The sequence below is a fragment of the Thalassophryne amazonica genome, chromosome 4, assembly GCF_902500255.1.
Source record: "Thalassophryne amazonica chromosome 4, fThaAma1.1, whole genome shotgun sequence".
NCBI classification, from domain to species: Eukaryota; Metazoa; Chordata; class Actinopteri; order Batrachoidiformes; family Batrachoididae; genus Thalassophryne; species Thalassophryne amazonica.
The window spans coordinates 91,119,372-91,140,640 of NC_047106.1; the positions used below are offsets into that span (position 1 = coordinate 91,119,372).

Below are 21,269 nucleotides of genomic sequence, written 5' to 3' on the forward strand. Positions count from 1 at the left end.
TAGATCAAAAAGCAGTCATGAAAGAGAGCATAAACACAAAGAGGGAAAGCCTGAACAGAAAAGCCATGCACACAAACACACCGTGAAAGATAGGAAGAAAAAAATCTGTTACGTGCGGCGAATGAAATTAAAGTGAAGCGACGAAATCAGACAGTGACAATGATTTGGGACTGTATGCAGTGTCAGAAAAAGGGAAATATTCACACATATCAGTAATGCCAAAAGTCAATGGAAAGAAAATGGAGATGGAATTGGATACAGGGGCGGCAGTGTCATTGATTCCTTGGGAACTGTACAAATGAAAGCTGCACAAATTCCCTCTGCAACCCACTGATATCATGCTCAAGACATGCACAGGAGAGGCTTTGGCACCAGAAGGAGTCATTAAAGTGCAAGTGGAATTGAACAAGCAACGTGCTGTCTTGCCACTGTACGTGGTGAAGGTGGATGCTCCACCATTGTTTGGCAGGGAGTGGCTGAGAGCCATTAAACTGAATTAGAGAGACTTAAAGACTGTACATGCAATTGAGCACAGACAGACAGCTTAGAGACCATGTTAAAGAGACACTCTGCTGTTTCTTGATACGTTAGGCACCATGAAGGGAGTGAAAGCCAGGCTCACTCTCAGACCAAACAGTGCCCACAAATTCTGCTCACCACGCAACGTGCCATATGCTCTCCGACCGCGAGTGGAGGCCGAGCTGAAACGCCTGACTGAGCTTGGCGTCATCTCACCTGTGGCGCATAGTGACTGGGCTACGCCCGTGGTGCCCGTGAACAAAAAGGATGGCACTGTGAGACTCTGTGGGGATTTCAAAGTCACCCTCAACCCAGCTCTGTGCATCGACAAGTACCCAATCCCCCGTATTGAGGACTTGTTCGCTTCTCTCACTGGAGGTCAACGCTTCAGTAAGCTGGATCTGTCCAATGCGTATCTACAGATGGAAGTAGAAGAGAGCTCCAAGAAGCTGCTGACCATCTCAACACAGAAAGGACTTTTCTGCTTCAACCGCTTACCGTTTGGGGTAACGTCATCGCCTGCCTTGTTCCAGAAGACAATGGACCAGGTGCTCCTCGGACTGCCACACACTCACTGCTACCTGGACGACATACTTGTCAGTGGTCTGACGAGCAGACACACCTGAAAACCCTGGATGCAGTACTCAGCAGGCTTAAGGAATACGGCCTGCACCTCAAGCAAGAGAAATGTCTCTTCTTCCAGGAGTCCATGGAATACCTGGACCACATCATCGAGCAAGTCACGGAGAAGGTATGCGCCATCATGGAAGCACCAGCACCAGGCGATGTAAGTCAACTTCGATCTTTCCTAGGAATGCTTAACTATTATGGACGCTTCATCCCTGACGTGGCCACTGTGCTAAAGCCATTGAACGAACTGCTGAACAAAGAAAAGAAATGGCAGTGGACGTCAGCCTGTGCATCAGCGTTCCAGAAAGCTAAGACACTCCTGGTATCACAAGAGGTGCTCACACACTACAACCCTGAACTGCTCTCTGCCTCGCTTGCGACGCTTCACCCTATGGGGTCGAAGCTGTCCTCTCTCATGTCATGCCGGATGGCGATGAAAAACCCATCGCCTATGCATCCAGAACTCTCAGCAAAGCAGAACAAAATTATGCTCAGATTGAGAGGGAGGCGTTAGCGATAGTCTTTGGAGTACGCAAGTTCCACCAGTACCTGTATGGCAATACCTTCACTCTACTCACTGACCATCGCCTGCTTACAACCATCCTCAGTCCAGTGAAAAGCACACCATCCATGGCTGCAGCTCGCATGCAACGCTGGGCGCTCCTGCTCTCCGCTCACAATTACACCATCGAGTACATGAAAGGGGCCCTACATGCCAACGCTGATGGACTGTCGAGGTTACCGCTTCCTCATGCCCCCAGTGAGAAACAAGGTGCAGTGGAGGTGTTCTACACATCACAGTTGGACACATTGCCAGGCAGCAACGCCGAGATCAAGCGTCACACCATGTCTGACTCCACCCTTTCCCGTGTCATGGAAATGGTCACAACTGGCTGTTTTCCAGCTGCAAAGGACGCAGGTGACGAGCTGTCTCCTGACTCCAGCGCCATGATCTCACTGTGCAGCACGGATGCCTCATGTGGGGTTTGAGAGTGACTGTGCCCCCAAACTATGCCCCCGGGTGCTGAAAGAGCTACACTCAGCACACCCAGGTGTAGTAAGGATGAAGAGCTTAGCTCACAGCTACGTGTGGTGGCCAGACATTGACTCCCAGATCGAGCACCAAGCAAAGACACGCCACTCATGTCAGCATGTGCAGAAAGACCCTGGCCTAGCACCCTTACACCCGTGGATGTGGCCATCCAGTCCCTGGGAACGGATACATGTGGACTTTGCCAGTCCATTTGAAGGGCACATGTACCTGGTCGTGGTGGACGCACACTCCAAATGGCCTGAGGTACACATCATGGATAGCACCACATCCAGCAAGACCATCCAAGTGCTTAGGGGATTTTTTAGTCGCTATGGCATTCCACACAGTCTTGTGAGTGACAACGGCCCTCAGTTCTACTCTGAGGAATTCAGCATGTTTCTGAAAGCCAATGGAGTCAAACACATTCGCTCAGCACCGTACCACACTGCCTCCAATGGCTTGGCAGAGCGATTTGTGCAAACCTTCAAGCACGCTCTGAAATCTTCCAGAGGAACTACACCAGTGCAACAGCATCTGGATACGTTCCTCCTGACATACCGCAACACCCCTGATGCAACAACCAAGGAAAGCCCTGCAATGCTGTTCATCGGACACAAGTTGCATTCTCGATTGGATTTCTTGAAACCAAGTGTGGCTGGAGCAGTGCACCAGTCACAAGAGGCTCAACAGTAACGACGCCAGCTACACTCTAAACAGAGACAGTTTGAAGTTGATGAGCCAGTGCTCGTCCGTTATAGGAGGGGGGAGGATAAGTGGACGCAAGCTGTGGTGATCGAGAAGACCGGACCAGTCTGAGTTCTCCGTTGTCACTACCTCAGACAACCACACCTGGTACCACACTTGACCCAAATACACCTCAACAGAAGGAGGCTACTGATACAGTTCCACACACACCACATGCACCACTCAAAACACCCAAGACACCACAGTCCACAGAAATGGCACACACAGAATGTACAGAGACAACAGGGACTGTACGACGATATCCTGTGAGGATCACACATCCGCCAGTCCGTTTCAGGGATCAGTGAATGTGTAAAAAAAAAGAAAGAAAGAAAAGAAATGAAAGGAAAACAAAAACAAAAAAAAACAAACAAACAAAAAGATGATGAATGTTGACATGCCAGGATGTTGTAAAAAAAAAAAAAAAAAGTTTAATGTTTGCCTTTGCAGAATGTTGTTCAATGGTTGAGTTTTGAAACTTTGAAGTGATTATAAGCCGTAACATAACTCTCCTCTTTTCTGTTAATGTTATTGAGAAGTAAAGAAAGAAATAATCTCAGGTAGTTTAAATAGAGTTTATGTATTTTATATAGTCTCATGTAGTTTAAAGGGGATATAATGTCTTAAGTTGTTTCAGAAGAAATGTTTTTGTTATTGACAACAAATCTTAGTGGGGAGGAGATATGTATGAACCTAGAGATGTCCTACTAATACTTACCACCAGAGGGCAGACTGCCATTAGGGCATATAGGAACCCTGAATGTAACCATAGCTACCAGTTAGGTCAATAAAAGGAAGTGAATGAACCAGCAGGAAGTTGTCCTCCATGCTCTGTGTGTCGAGTAATAATGTTTACTTAGTTACACTATAAGGGAGCAACATAATAGTAAGAATGAATAACAGAACAGCCCCAGAACTGACATTCAACCGAGTAAGAAATTATGAACTACTAAGTATGCATGAACAAGAGTTGTCATATTCAACACGTTTCTTTTTTTTTATTTTATGATCAAATTGTGATTTTTCAATTGTTTCTTTATTTTTACTACCTAACGTTCTTGGTGTTTTTTTTCCACACAAAGTTAAACAATATTGATTAATCTGTGTGTGCATGACTGTCTGTCTTTGTTTGTCTGTGTGTTGACTGAGTGACTGTGTGAGAGGGAGAGAGAGAGGTTGTTCGACTGACCAATTTATTTTTATGAACTGCAGTGAGAAAGTGTCAGATACTGTATGCAGCCATATTCAATAAAAAAAAATTAATATAGGCTACTTTGTGTGTTCAGCTACATGTGTGTATGTGTGTAAGTGGTCTGTAAGAGTTTATTTTTTAATGATCTGTGTGAACTTGGTGATTCATTCAAACATCCAGTGATGGCAAACAGGAAAAGAGTATGCCAGCCTTGTTCACTGTATTCTTCTCAAATGCACCACGTTCAGTATGAGCAAAGTTTTCCAACTGACTCTATATCACCCAACCAAACGAAGAGCAAACAAACGGTTTAAAAAATAATTAAATAAATTAAAAAACTTGACCGTAGTTTAGGTAGTGACCGACACAACAGGAGCTGTTTTCAACTCTGTCTTGTCAAAAGCACTGCGTAAGATACAAAACAAGTTCACCAAGTGTGTTCACCAAGTATTTTAAATATCAGACAAACTGAAAAAGAGGCGAGCTGAAGAAAACTTACTGACAGAGCAAAGTGAGGCAGAATCCAGCCAAGCACAGAGAGAATCCTGTGTGTGTGTGTGTGTGTGTGTGGTGTGTGTGTGTGTGGAGTGTGTGTGTGTGTGTGTGTGTGTGTGTGTGTGTGTGTGTGAGAAGCTGCAGAGAGATGTGTCTGTGTAGGGGGGGTGGGCGCTGTGTGTGACTGGCCAATCACAGAGCATGAAGTCAGTCAATTAGCCAATGAGAATTTTCCTTCATCAAGGGCACAGATATCGATGAGTTTTACTCATCATGCTCGTACTCGTCAAAAATGCTTTATCCGTACGGGATACTCGTCTGAAACGAGTATCTGGCTCAACCCTACCGTCAAATACACTTTAAAAATTTAATCTCATACAAGCACAGCAGTTACAAAGCAACACACACAAGAACATTACAAAGAAATGCTCCTTCAGCGGTTGAGAGCCAACCCTAATTATCTTATTTTACTATTTGTAGAGTTTTTTTAAAGATGTGTCAAAAAAAAAACTTCTGCAGTCTGCTGTTAATTTTATGTCTGCATGCAATATTCCCCTTCAAGGGAATAGACATGTTTACAAGATACAAGATACAAGATAATTTATTGATCTTATGCAGGTTAACAAAGAGTCAACAGTGCAATGAAATGCTTAGCATGAGAAGGACTGTTCAAACTCGCAGGAAGTACTAATAGCATGCAATATAAATACCGAAAATATAAGCATATGTAAAAAAAAAAAAAAAGAAAAAGAAAAAAAAAATAATAATAGTCAGCAGTAGTCAGGTTGTAGTATTCACAGGTTGTAGTATTGTTCATATTGCACATAGTATTATTGCACATGACATATTGCACAGTTGTGTAGCAAGTTATTGCACAGGTAATAATAAATAGTAAAAACTGAGATGAGTTATCAAAGGTAAGGTGGTGACATACAAGATACAGTCACATTGATAACAGCAACAGACATATAGTGTTAAAGAAGTGGCTTAGTGCAGTGTTATTATCATAGTTCTGTGTTATTTAGAGTTCAGTAGTCTGACAGCCTGTGGATAGTAACTGTCCCTGAGTCTTTTGGTACGGGCTGGCAGACTCCTATACCTCCTGCCAGAGGGTAACAGTTCGCATAGTCCTTTTGCGGGGTGAGTGTGATCCTTAATGATGCTGCGTGCCTTACGCTGGCTCCACTGCATCTGCATATTTACCAGGAGAGCTGATATAAGTTGGGACAAATGCCACCCACACAGCACAGAATATCAGCATGCTGAAAGTGATGAGTTTAGCCTCATTAAAACTGTCAGGAAGATTCCTGGCCAGAAATGCAAGCAGGAAGCTGAGGACAGCCAGAAAGCCAATGTAACCCAATAACACTGCAAAACCAACTGTGGATCCAACAACACATTCATAAACTATTTTGTCATTGTGATATTGAGTGTTTTTATGAGGAGCTGGAGAGGAAGAGACAAGCCAAGCAGTGCAGATTACTGCCTGGACAGAACTCAAAGCCAGAACTGTCCCTCTCTGTTGTCTGGCACCAAACCATTTCAATTGGCTCCACCTCCTGGTTTGGAGGACTTAAACACAGCCAGAACCACCATGGTTTTTACCAGGATACATGAGACACAAAGCACAAAGCTGATCCCAAAGGTTGCATGTCTCAGCTGACATGTCCACAGCTGAGGCCGGCCAATAAACAGCAGTGAGCACAGGAAGCAAAACTTTAGTGAAATTATGAGCAGGAAGCTCAGTTCTGAATTGTTGGCTCGTACTATGGGTGTACTGTGATAATATGTGAAGATCCCAAGGACAACAGCACAGAAAAATGTCCCCAGCAATGAGGCAGCAGTCAGGCAGATACCCAGAGGCTCATGGTAGGACAGGAACTCAATTCCTTTTGCAACGCACTTGTCATGCTGGGGATTAGGCCAAAAGTCCTCTGGACAACTGGTGCAATCCATCGAGTCTAAGGAGAAAATCTGTCATTTTATTTTCAAAAAGATGCATTTTTTTCCACTTATACCAACCTGTTTCATTGCTGATCTTTCCGTCAGAACATGGCATGCAGTCAAAACAGCACAGAGGCTCACCCTTCTTTCTTGCTATGTGTGTTCCAGGTGGACAGCTTTCACTACAGACTGACCGGGGAGGCTACAGAAAGAGAATTAATTTTCTTTCTCTCTGATACTTTCACACTGTTAGTTACCTTTTCCATAAAATCATGTAAATATGGCATGTGACCTCTTTGAACTGTAAGTTCCAGTAGATTCTGTCTTCTTCAAGTTTGAGCTCTTCACCTTTCCAGGCTGACTTCTGAACCACACCCACATTTTCAACCTTTATTTTTCCATTGGGGAGCCTCCACCAGTTAACAATATCATAGATTGGTAAGGAATCACCATTCTCATCAAATAACACCTGGTCACCAAATGGTGTGGTGAAATTGACATTTTGTAAGTAATGCACAAGCTGTACAAAATAAAATAAGGAATAGAAAATAACTCAGGCATAAGTCAATCAATCCTCTGAGAGATTAAAAACAAGCAATAAGGTTTGTTGGTCTCAGATGAAGCCCACCCTAAGCAGAAAGGTTGCAGTTTTTTGACTGCACATTTGATGTTGCCTTCAAATGCAAGCGGGTTACAATTTAAGTCCCTTTTAAAACATACAACTTTGAAGCAGAAATAAACATGTTTGCAGCCTGGCACAGAAAAGCAGTTTCCATGTCTGCAGATATTTTTCCCACTCCATGAGAACTGCACAAGGGATGCATTTTTTCAAACATCTTAGTTTAAGACATTTTAATTAATCCATAAAGTTAGACATAAAATTAGGGGCCTGGTCATTTTAAGTGACAGCTGCTGAGCCCAGCAACTCTGACTCTCACAGCGCCCGGAGCTCACAGGTTGCCCGCTCCAGCTGCCACTTGTTGTGGAGGACTATGTCTTCTGTTTTGAGCATTTTATGACAAATAACTGGAATAATATGGCTTGTTGTGTGGTGAAATGTCCAAAAGTATCATTTAAGACATCCCTGCTGCAATATTTCACTGAGTGAAATTCTTGTCTCATATAATATTTTATATAACGGCTGAGTGGATCCTTGTCATTTGATTGGTGGGTTGTATGTCATGTGGCATGAATTATTCATACCATTTGCTGTTGTGTTTCATTTACCGTGCAATAGTTCTTTTTTAGGGTGCAATTTTAGTGCTTCATGAAATGTGCTATTGCACGCTTTAACCACTGCGAGTGCTCACGCGACCAGGGGCGGCGTTTAGCTAAACATGTCAGAGTTTGTTTTCCTGGCAGACAACAATTTGAAGGAGCTTATTGTCACTGCTAATACTTCTAACACACACACACACACACACAAAAACAAATCCACTACACTGTAAGCCGTCTGGAGGCATGAAGAGCTGTTAGGATGAAAAGCTGGACACATTTCTGAAGTGATTTTTTGCTGGACTGAGGAGCTGCACGGAGTCTTTTTTTTCTTTGGAAGTGCACAAAGTCAGTGCATGGCGTCATGGAATACATTGTCGTAATTTTGGAATTTAGAGTTTGTTTTGGACTGTTATGCATCAGTTGAACACCAAAATGTAAGTACCCTTTCTGTTGTTTATGAATTAATAAAATATCAAATGACAAGGATCTAGTATAGCCACTATATTAAATAAATAATGAATGTTTTGTCATTCTTTCAATGGAACGAATATTTCATGAGGTGAACGATGGAATGTACCATTCAACAAGGCAATGCTAAGTTGAATGGTATATTCGTACCATTGGATTCATATATATTCATTATAGTCAGTATTATGTACAACCCCAATTCCAATGAACTTGTGATGTTGTGTAAAATGTAAATAAAACAGAATACAATTATTTGCAAAACCTCTTCAACCTATATTCAATTGAATACACCACAAAGACAAGATATTTAATGTTCAAACTGAGAAAATGTATTGTTTTTTGCAAATATTTGCTCATTTTGAAATGGATGCCTGCAATACGTTTCAAAAAAGCTGGGACAGTGGTATGTTTACCAGTGTATTACATCACCTTTCCTTCTAAAAAACACTCAATAAGCATTTGGGAACTGAGGACACTAATTGTTGAAGCTTTATAGGTGGAATTCTTTCCCATTCTTGCTTGATGTACGACTTCAGCTCTTCAACAGTCTGGGGTCTCTATTGTCATATTTTGCGCTTATAATGCGCCACCATTTTCAGTGGGGGACAGATCTGGACTGCAGGCAGGCCAGTCTAGTACCCGCGCTCTTTTACTACAAAGCCATGCTGTTGTAACACATGCAGAATGTGGCTTGGCATTGTCTTGCTGAAATAAGCAGGGACGTCACTGAAAAAGATGTTGCTTGGATGGCAGCATTGTTGGAGCACCAAACCTGGATGTACCTTTCAGCATTGATGGTGACATCACAGATGTGTAAATTACCCATGCCATGGGCACTAACACACCCTCATACCATCACAGATGCTGGCTTTTAACCTTTGTGCTGGTAACAATCTGGATGGTCTTTTTCCTCTTTTGTCCGGAGGACACGACATCCATGATTTCCAAAAACAATTTGAAATGTGGACTCATCAGACCACAGCACACGTTTCCACTTTGCGGATGTCCATTTCAAATGAGCTTGATGTATGGCTTTCACTTTGCATGGTAGAGTTTTAACTTGCACTTGTAGTTGTAGCAACAAACTGTGTTAACTGACAATGGTGTTCTGAAGTGTTCCTGAGTCTATGCAGTATGATCCTTTACACAATGATGTCGATTTTTTAATGCAGTGCTGCCTGAGGGATCAAAGATCACAGGCATTCAATGTTGGTTTTTGGCCTTGCCACTTACATGAAGAAAGTTTTCCAGATTTTCTGAATCTTCTGATTATATTATGGACTGTAAATGATGGAATCCCTAAATTCCTTGCAATTGAATGTTGAGAAACATTTTTCTTAAACTGTTGGACTATTTTTTCATGCAGTTGTTCACAAAGGGCGATCCTCTCCCCATCTTTGCTTGTGAACAGCTGAGTCTTTTGGGAGGCTCCTTTTAGACCCAGTAATGACACTCACAATTCCCAAACGCTTATTGAGTGTGTTTAAGGAAAGGTGATGTTAACACAGTGGTAAACATACCACTGTCCCAGCTTTTTTAAACATGTTGCAGGCATGCATTTCAAAATGAGCAAATATTTGCACAAAAACAATAAAGTTTATCAGGTTGACATTAAATATCTTGTCCTTTGTGGTGTATTCAGTTGAAGAAGATTTGCAAATCATTGTATTTTGTTGTTATTTACATTTTACACAACTTCCCAACTTCATTGGAATTGGGGTTGTATAATATATTAACATGTTAAAGCAGATACTGGTAGCTTGATCCGTTAGGTCAAATTATGTAGGATTACTGAGAAAATAAGCAGCTGACTACTCATAAATCAGAGCAAACCATGATGAGAACCACCACATAGTCCCCAAAATATGACTGAATAAACTGATAAATGGCTGATAAATGGATAGATAGATAAGTAACCGCCAGTGCTGCCATATGGTGACGTGCACATATCGGCTTCATATTCTTTGCATACATTGTCGTCACATATCCACAATTCTGTGCACAATATATATATATATATATAGGTATACAAGGTCTGTTAGAAAAGTTTCCGACCTTTTTATCTTTTTCAAAAACCATATGTATTTGAATCACGTGTGATGGCATCAGCCAAGCTTGAACCTTCGTGCGCATGCCTGAGTTTTTTCACGACTGTCGGTTGCGTCATTCGCACTGTGTAGCAGGCTTTGTGTGAGCAGTGGTCCACCCCTCTTGTCGATTTTTATTGCGAATAAATGTCTGAACGATTTGGAGCTTTGCTGCAATCATTTTTTCCAGAAACTGTGAGAGACCACCAGGTGGTAACCATTCGGAAAATTCAAATGGCTTTGAGGGACGATTTTATGGGGATTACACAGATTAAGGAGTGCTCCAGCCGGTTTAAAGACCGCCCACAGCTGCTGAGAGCGCGTTGTGCTCCGAGCGCCGATCGACATGCTCAGACCCTGCTGAAACAACCAGATCATTTCCAACGTGAAGGCTTTGTTGATCCGGGACGTCGTCTGACTTACACAAAAATGGCGGGAGACGTGGACATCAGTACTTTTTTTGGCACATTCCACTGTTACAGGAGTTTTTTTCATGGAAAGAAAAGCGGACGGATGCGCCACCGTGCCGCTCATGGCGCGGCACAAAACCACCTCCGTGTTGGTCTCACAGGGCGGCTTTGAGATGGCTTTCAGACGGCTGTTGTGGGTTTTCAGTCGTGTGACTAACCGAGAAATTGTGGATAAGCCTGGACATGCCAGAACATGTCCTGTGAGGCTTCATCACGGCGGTTGCTTTGCGCCATGCAGCTTCCACCTCGACGCGCGGAATTCCTCCGCACATCTGTCTCAATGTGCTGAAAAAGTGCTGATGTCCACGTCTTCCGCAATTCCTGTGCTAGTCAGAGGACGTCCCGGATAAAACACAGCGTCCAGTTTGGAAATGAATGACACATTCCACTGTTACAGGAGTTTTTGTCATGGAAAGAGGAGCGGAGGAATTCTGCGCGTCGCAGCGGTGCGGCATGGTGCAAAGCAACGCCGTGATGAAGCCTCACAGGACATGTTCTGGCATGTCCAGGCTCATCCACAATTTCTTGGTTAGTCACACGACTGAAAACCCACCGACAGCCATCTGAAAGCCATCTCAAAGCCGTCCTGTGAGACCAACACAGAGGTGGTTTTGTGCCGCGCCATGAGCAGCACGGTGGCGCAATCCTCCGCTTTTCTTTCCATGAAAAGCCTCACGTTGGAAATGATCTGGTTGTTTCAGCGGGGTTTAAGCCTGTCAATCGGCGCTCGGAGCGTGCGCGCTCTCAGCAGCTGTGGGCAGTCTTTAAACCGGCTGGAGCACTCCTTAATCTGTGTAATCCCCATAAAATCGTCCCTCAAAGCCATTTGAATTTTCTGAATGGTTACCACCTGGAGGTCTCTCACAGTTTCTGGAAAAAATTGATGCAGCAAAGCTCCAAATCATTCAGACATGTATTCGCAAAAAAAAATCCGACAAGAGGGGTGGACCACTGCTCACACAAAGCCTGCTCACAGGCGAATGACGCACTGACAGGCGTGAAAAAACTCACGCATGCGCACGAAGGTTCAAGCTTGGCTGATGCAATCACACGTGATTCAAATCCATATGGTTTTTGAAAAAAATAAAAAGGTCGGATACTTTTCTAACAGACCTCATATACCTAAAAAGGCATACACCTTTTTAAGGTTATTTCAACTTTCAACTGAATTAATGCCACAAGATGTCTCTAGTTAAGTTGAAATAATTTAAGTTGAAATAACTTTAAAAAAATCTATGCAAATTGTTCCATCAATTTTTCTCGTTGAGACAGTTGTTCATTTTTCAAAGAGCAGTAAATTGTAGTTTTTGACATGATTAAAAATCTGCGGATGTACAAATTGGAATCAGCCTGAAAATTGCATTTTTTATTTTTTAACAGCCAGTCAGCCACACTGCTGGCATTAATGCCACAATCACACACAGCTGGAATCACGCAGTGTGGTGTCGAAATTATGAATCGGCGCACATCCAGAAGTGTCAGATTTCAGTTCCAAAACATTTTGACAGCCATCTGCAGAAGCTCACACAGTTGGTCAAAATCAGCCAGCAGCCCCGAGTGTGACGCACATGTTCAAAACTCTCCGGGCGCGGTCGAGATGGGACACCTATCTGACAGTGCTCCATGTGTTGTCTGATGACCATCTGACTGGAATTTTCATATTCCGAAGGTGGCAAAACGGGATCTGAAATGATTTGAGCGCATACGAGAAAACCTTGAGATAGATCTGGCACCGCAAAGCCTGCCGGTATGACCTGTGCCATGTATACTAATATCCACCCCCACCCCCCGCCCGATGTATGTGGCATGTTTCATCATGATAATAATTATGAATTATCATCATGTACAGTGAATGGGCAACGTAAATAATGTGAACTATTGTCTCCATCATAACACAGGCAGCTACCTCTGCGTGGTGCGCTGTTACACCATTAATAAACATGAATCTCACCTCAAACAGTGCTCCAGAGTGTTTCACAGCATGCACGTGGGCGTGAAGCCGGGACAGCCGCCAACAGTTAAAATCTTCTTACCCAAAAGAAAATAAAATAAGTCCATGTGATATTCCAACCACTGTGGTGTCCAAAGTTGCATTGTGCTCCTGAAGTGGTGCAAATAAGAAAAAAGAAAGTTCCCTGGAAAGGCGCTCTGTCTGAGGGACTGCATGGACCAATGCCAGCAAACTTTGAGCAAAGCTATCCAGTGGCAGGCGCATGCACGTGCACACCGGGGACGCACACATAATGGCCCATGCAACGTTTATCCATACATACACGTGTGCCACGCGCACTGCGCACTTGCGCACACATGCGTGTAGGAAGACCGTGCTCCATGCGTCTGTGTTTGCCATCCATACATTTGGAGTTCAGGCAGTCTTCAGAGCCTTTCATGGCCATCTGACAGGCAGTTTGTGTCGTCTACATACGCTCTGGATGTGATCTGACAGGTGTGGACGAGGCCTCTGTCTGCGCGCCGACACTGCTGGCCACGCCTCTTTTCTTCCTGACTGCATCGGATTATGGCAATATTTGCCGTGTCATGCATGCTTCTGGCAAATTCTTGCTGTGTGTGATGGGGCATAATACACAAGCTGTAATGCATGTACGTGTACATGATGCACTAATTCAATTTAAATAGGAAACAAATCTATTTTAGTCACATATTTCAACAGTGCGCATCAGTCTTGTTCTGTTTCATTGTGTGGTACTGATGCAGGAAAACAGCCAGTGAACCAGCGGTGCAAATTTGAAAAGGACCTTAATTCCTTACCCTTAAATATGCAAAGTCTATTTTATTCATGAAGATTATCAACACTGTGTCATGAATGTACAGCTTGCAGATAAACAATAGCAGATGATATAAACAATGCACATCCAACGTGAGCTTGCACCGCCACTTGACAACTCATAGTTTTATATATTCGTATTTTGGATATGTAAAGACTAGAGCTGGGCAATGATTAAAAATTTTAATCGCGATTAATCTCATGATTTCCATCATTAATTGCGCTTAATCGCATTGTTATTCACAAAATCCAAAAATGAATTCAAAAGTAGTGTATAGCACAATTTTATTTTAAATGTTTTTGCCATATGAACGAAAGTGCCATCATGTTTGTTCTCTAAGCACTTAACATAATTTTTTATGCAGTTGCAGTTCAATAAAAATAAATTATGGTAACCCAATGATGTCCACTAGTCCCCAGTGAGAGCAACAGCACTTTCACGTTGTAAAGTCCTCTCCTTTATGGTGCATTGTGAGGGAATCTCATATGTGTCGTCATTTGTTGCAATTCTCAGAATGTCTCTCAGCCTGACATCCTCCACAACACTAACTGGCCTGCAGTCTGGAGCAATCCATTCCGCTGTTGCATTTGCGAGCCTCTCTTGCCTTTGTTTATCTATTGTCCTGCACGCTGCATCTAATGTAGTCTGCCGTAGCCTTGTGCCGCCGTTTGTTTTGTTGAATGATTTGCTGGTATCAGCTGTGTGTGCTGAATTTAGGTGATATTTAAGACTCAAAGTACTCTGCTGATAAGAAAATTCAGCTTTGCAGTGGCTGCAAATAACTTTGGTTCTGTCAACAACGCTGTATGGAAGCACTTTAAAATGAAAACGGTCATGTAAAAGTTCCTTTCCCTACTCCATGTTGATTGGTTTATATGTCAATTTTTTTCTTTTCCGGTGTCGGGGACTCGTCACACCGGTTCCTGTGAGTGCAGCAGCAGCAGCCAGCGACCGAATTGCAAAGCAAAAGCCTGTGAGCAACAGACTTGTACAATAAAAAACAAACAAACAAAACAACGGCATTAACGTACGATAAAAAATTTTTTTGACGTAAATTAATCCGTTAACGCACTAATAACTCGTTAGCTTGCCCAGCCCTAGTAAAGAAATAATGTTTTACATGCATAATTATATAATTTAATCACATAAACATCAGACCTTCCATGGCTCAAGGCTGTTTAAACTGGCACAGCTTTTCCCACTGAAGGGTCCTCTTCCTGGCACACACTTCAACATGTCATCAAGGGCATATGCCAGTGCATACACGGCCTTGTACACATTGTACTCTGCCCTGAGATTTGAAACATCCAACAACTCACTCTCTACTTTCTGTAGATCTTCATATCCAGTGCATAGTGCTCCACTACCTTCCACCCAACCTGCTGGAAATGGGGCAAATCTACACTGGAATGTGAATTCCCAAAACTGCTTGACCTGAAATGTTTCAAAACATAACAGAAATACAGAACAAACGAAATGTCATATTACAGTTTAATACTGCACTGTAATTTTCATGTCTCACCACATTATGTCCATAGCTGCTGTTGTGTTGTTGGCCAGGATGTATTTTTATCAGGAACTCCTTCAGACCTGGAATTTCTCCACGTCGGATGTCAATGCCCAGTGTTCCACTCAAGTATGGGCTGAGTTCAGGGGTCTGGAGCACCGCATATGATGTCCATGCTTCACTGGCTATCCACTGCAGACCTGTCACATTCTGGTTTATCACCTGTACATTGTTACACCAAAAAGAAGAAATAAAATTATCAAATGATGAAAAAAAACTATTTCACAACATATTCAGAACTTTCGGAACTTTGGAATAAAATAAAACAAAACAAAATAAAACAAATCTGATTTCTCAGCCAGTCAACCCATGCAACCGAAAGGGTGTAGGTAGAAGCAAAACTTATATACTCCTACCCCTTTTACCTCAGGAACTTTTACTAATCACAACAATACCAAAACAAAACAAAGTGAGCAAAACAGCAAACACAGACATCTTAAAATAATTCATAAACTTAAATTCCTCATCATATCCACACCAATAACAGCACACATCACATAATCCAAAAAAAAAAAAAAAATTAATAACTCAATTGTCCATACTTTAACCAACAGATATATCGTCCTTCAACCATGAATTGAATTTTCAGAGAATTTAGACAGTTTTCACATATTCAGAAAACATCTGTTCCTTATATTGGCGTTTAAACTGAGTGACATTTGGACATCGCTTATGTTCCTTTGCCAGATTATTCCATATTTTAGGGACACAAGTAGAAGAAACACAAAAGCCTTTCCTGGTCATCCTTGTGCCAGCAATTTTAAAATGATACCACCCCCTTAAATTATATGATTCCTGTCTCTCCATAAAAAAATTCACTTCTGAGGGGCAGTTGCTTATTTTTCACTTTATACATTAATTGCACAGTTTTAAATGTAATCATATCGTAAAGTTTTAATATTTTAGATTTAATAAACAATGAACTGGTGTGATCTCAATAACCCACATTGTGAACAGTTCTTAATGCTCTTTTTTGAAGAATGAATAATGATTGCAATGTAGTTTTATAATTATTGCCCCAAACATCAGCACAGTAAGTCAAGTAGGGAACAACCAATGAACAATACAGAGTATGAAGTGCTTTGCAATCAAGAACATGTCTTACCTTATTTAGTACTGCAATACTTTTTGACACTTTCTTTTCAATATGTTGAATATAAGCTTTCCAGTTAATTATTTCATCAGTGATAACACCTAACAACTTATTTTCTTTGACACGCTCTATGATTACCCCTTGTACATTTAACCAAATTTGTATGTCTTTGTTGTAATTCCCAAATAACATTATTTTAGTTTTAGACAAATTTAGTGATAATTTATTAATATCAAACCATCTCTTTAACTTTATCATTCCAATATGTAAATTGGACGGTAACTGCTGCAGATTTTCTCCTGAACAAAACAGGTTTGCATCATCTGCAAACAGAACTGCCTTAAACAGATCTGAAACTTAATTAATCATTAATGTACAAAATAAATCCTTTTCGTCCCCACACAGAACCCTGAGGAACCCCACAAACCATGTCAAGATAAGAAGAGCAGCAATCCCTGAGTTTAACAAACTGTTTCCTGTTTTGTAAGTAACTTTTAATTCAGTTCAAAGCCACCACTCTGATCCCATACAGTTCCATATTTTGAAATAATATGTTGTGATCTATTGTATCAAAAGCCTTTCTCAGGTCAATAAATAAACATATTACCATTTCCCTTTGGTCCATATGACTGCTGCTATCTTCTACTGAATCAAGCATAGCCAGTGCAGTGGACCAACCTGCTCTAAAACCATATTGACTTTCGTCCAGCAAGTTATGTCAGTCTATAAATTTATCCAATCTGCTATTGTAAAGCTTTTCCAATATCTTAGAAAATTGTGACAATAGCCTTTTATTTGTAAAAAGATGTTTACTACCAGATTTAAATAAAGGTATCACTTTTGCCACTTCCATACTGTTTGGAACAATTCCAGCTGAATGTGAAGTTATTCTTGAAGGCCTTGTGATTTTTAGATATAAATTTAAACTGTACATAGCATTAATGAAATCCTCTGTCACTTTATGATGCCGATATAAAGATCAATATTTATACTGTATCTCCACAAACAAATACTTGCTTGTTATACATCTGTGAAAAGTATTTCTCAATCCATTTTTGAAACGCTTCAATTTTAGACCCCGGAGTTCTACATATGCAAGTAATAATGATATTTTTTACCTTTTTCCATGAATATTTCAAGTGTCATGCCTTCCAACAGATTTTCCACTGCCATTGTCAAATGATCTTTAATTTTGTATTTAAGCCTTTTGTCAACATACAATGCAAACTCCTCCTCTATTTTGCCTATTCAAATGATGAATTCAACCTTCCAATTCGTAATTCCTATCAACGTCTGCAAGCCAAGTTTCCGATATGGCAATTATATCAAAAGGATGACAAAATTGTTTTAAATAATCCTTGATATTCACAAAATTTTTGTACATACTCCTGCTGTTAAAGTGGATGATTGATAGTTTCCTGTCATTTGAAATGCAGTGTTGTGTTGTTCATCTGTAATACTAACAATTACTATTCTAAAGGAATAGAAATTATTATCTTGATCTAGCTCAGATTCCATCCTGTATGGTGCACAGTATACTGAAAAGGTCGTAATTCCTGCACAGAAGTAAAATCAAAGGAATCAGCTGTCAATATAATAAAAAGTCCACAAACCAACCCCCCCCCCCCCAAAAAAAAACCCCAACAACAACAAAAAAAAAACAGTCAAATTAGGTCTCACTACATAACACACATAATATGCAGACACTTACATGCAGACACTGTGGTTAAGAAAGCCCGGCAGAGACTCTACTTCCTGAGAAGGCTGAAGAAGTTTGGCTACTTATATGACTATTTTTTTTTTTACATATGCTTATATTTTCTGTATTTATATTGCATACTATTAGTACTTCCTGCGAGTTTGAACAGTCCTTCATCCTAAGCATTTCATACACTGTTGCTCTGTGTTAACCTGCATTGATCAATAAATTATCTTGTATATGAGTCATTTTCCAAAATTGCTTATACCAAAGTTCATTTGACAGCACAAATATAACCCTAAATAAACAACAACACATAAAGTAAATTTATCAGCAACACAAGTTTTTTTTTTCATTAAAATTTAATTACTGTGGATCATGCTTTTTTAGTGACTCTCCCAAATTAAGATGTATTTCTAACCTCATCCATGATTTGAATCATTTGACTCTGATGTGCAAATGCAATCACCACACGAGCTGTCGATTTCTTTATTAGTTCCACGATTCTCTTAAATTCAGCTGGATTCTTGCTAAAAGGCAAAACTCCTAAGTAAGCCAGACAACCTTCACCAGACTCAACCAAGTCTGACTGGAAAGCTCGGGCAGCATGGAGTCCATAGTCATCAATCACTGACCAACAGGCAACCCAGGTCCAGCCAAAGTGTTTTAAAATATTAATTATGGCACGCACCTAATTACACAGAGAAATTAGAGATTAGTTGCAGACCTCAGTGTTATTTTCAAACAGATCTGTTAAAGATGTGTTCTTTGTGTTTTTTTATTTAGTTTAAGGTGTCCATTATGTACAGATCAAGCTTTGTTTCACTGCATCACATGCCATACTGTCTGTTTTGCATTTTCCTGAGCAGATTAACATTTACTTGGAAAGCATCACTTGGGATAGTCCCGGAAGAAGGACGGAAACTTTTTTCGGTCACTCAGCAGGACAAGTTGAAAAGTAACTCACCTGCACAAGATAAAGACTGTAACCTACAAAAGCTGAAAGCATTCAGAAATAATTATTTTTGTTTCAGTTTTTAAATGTTCTTTATTCCTATATTAGCTGAAGAAATTCAAAGAGAATAATAAAAATGCAGTGAAATGATGCTGATGCAGAAAACTTACCATTGGCACTCTGTACAAACCTAAGACAGATGAGATGGCAATAGAATGTGTAGAGAAAGTATCACCCACAATTCCCAACACTGGAGGGGTTCCTACACATGTTTCATTGAATATAAACTCTTTATCTTGACCACTGACTAAAGACAAGGCAGCACGGAATCCAACTCCAAGTTCAACACAGTTATCGTAAAGCTTGTATCCCAGAGTCACATTAGGAAGCAGGTTGGAATTTTTGTTTATCTCCTCAATAGCAAAAGCCATGGTCTGAGCCTGTCTGAATCCTCGAACATTAAAACTGAGAGAAAATATATCATTCATCAGTTTTGTCATTTTTCCTGTCAAACATTTATCTCTCATCAACAACAAAAGTAAAAAAAATCCTCAGTGCTATTTCAGCTTGCACATTGCAGGAATAAAAGCAATTGTAGTGTTTATATAACAGCCACAGTGGTTCACTTTCAAATTTAAAACAAGAATGCATAATCTGGTTGAATGTTAAACCAGATATGCTATTCAATAACAACAATTCTACTACTACTACTATTAATAATAATCATCATCATCATTTATGACCATTTTTTGAAATGTGAAATATGAATGCTGTGCCATGCCACACTCACCTGTAGCACATTGATTGTTGGGGTTCAAATTTAAATGAAAGGTCAGGAACAACTGAGAATAAATTAAATATAAACACTCCACCAAGAACCACATCTCCAGACTTGTGCATCGTATTCAGGTGCAAGTATCCCTGTAACTGACAGGAGGAAGCAGAAAGAGACCCAGCAGAGCAAAAGTTGCAAAACAACACGTTGTACATGAATAACATCACAATTACAGACAAATAACCCATTGTGTCTGTTCTCCTGTTTATCCCTTGTCTAAGATAAGCCATCAAATGTTTTTACTGGGTCATGCATGCCCTTTTATTGACCTGCATTATTCCTGAAATGTCATCCACAGGGCAGGACCCAAGATCCAATTAATTTCACACAGATTTTCTATTGATGTGCATATGTATGCAAATCAGATAACATCTGACAAAGGTCATGTCACAAACTCTGTTAACTAGCCAAAATTTGAGGTCTTTTGAAAATGGCCAGGCACATCCCCATGCAACCAGAGGAAGAACTCCAACCTGAAACGAACTTTTCAATAATTTTTATACGTAGCTAAAAATGTTCCTTCTTGAATGAACAACATTGAATAATAACTCTACATTTCTATTCAGTAACACCGTTGGTCCCCATAGAACATCTAGTAATTAATAAAATTACAAAAAAAAAAAAAAAAAACAGATCATTCTCAATGTTTGTGTTTTATTCATAGTCAGTTTTATTTCGATTTCATTTTAAATTTTATTCTATTTTAATAAATGACTTAAATCCATCCAATCAATTTTCCACCTACTCCAACCAAGGGTCAGGGCGGGGTGTGAGGTGGGGTAAGCCCTGGACAGGACATTGACTTAAATGTCACACTAAATTCTACATCATTCTGCTGAAATGGAAACTGTGAAGCACGTTAAAAGAAATATTCAATGTAAGAACAGATCGGAGACCCGTCAAATAGGGATGAGTGAGTACACTACTATCTGTATCTGTTCAACCATCTAAATTATCTGTATCTGTACTCGTAGTGGGCGGGGCCTAAAGCGGAAGTGGGCGTGGTTTAACCCAAAATGTCTGGGGCTTAAGTCAGTACATTATTTAAATCTGAAATTGATATGGAGTGATCAGAAGTTGCAATATTTATTGTTTTTGAAAACTATTTACAGAACACCCCCAAAAGTGAGATTCAAATCAATGTTTCTGATCACAAAAGTAAGAGAACTATTTTTTATGAACTCAGAACATGAATATTCTGAAGTGTTTGAATGAATATTTACAGAACATCCTCAGAATTGAGATTCAATGTTTTTGATCACAATGCCAAAGGAACTATTTTACAGAATGTTTTTTTATAAACTCAGAGCATGAATATTCTTAAGTGTAAGTGTTATGTATGAACCTAGAGATGTCCTACTAATACTTACCACCAGAGGGCAGACTGCCATTAGGGCATATAGGAAGGAACCCTGAATGTAACCATAGCTACCAGTTAGGTCAATAAAAGGAAGTGAATGAACCAGCAGGAAGTTGTCCTCCGTGCTCTGTGTGTCGAGTAATAATGTTTACTTAGTTACACTTTAAGGGAGCA

The 21,269-nt window shown here is 40.6% G+C and overlaps 2 pseudogenes; one reads left to right on the forward strand and one right to left on the reverse strand.

Annotated features, from left to right (window-relative positions):
- The first annotated feature begins 596 nt into the window (after positions 1-596).
- LOC117508967 lies at positions 597-2,875 on the forward strand (annotated as a pseudogene).
- Positions 2,876-5,784: 2,909 nt separating this feature from the next.
- LOC117508968 lies at positions 5,785-19,830 on the reverse strand (annotated as a pseudogene).
- Between the last annotated feature and the right edge of the window lie 1,439 nt (positions 19,831-21,269).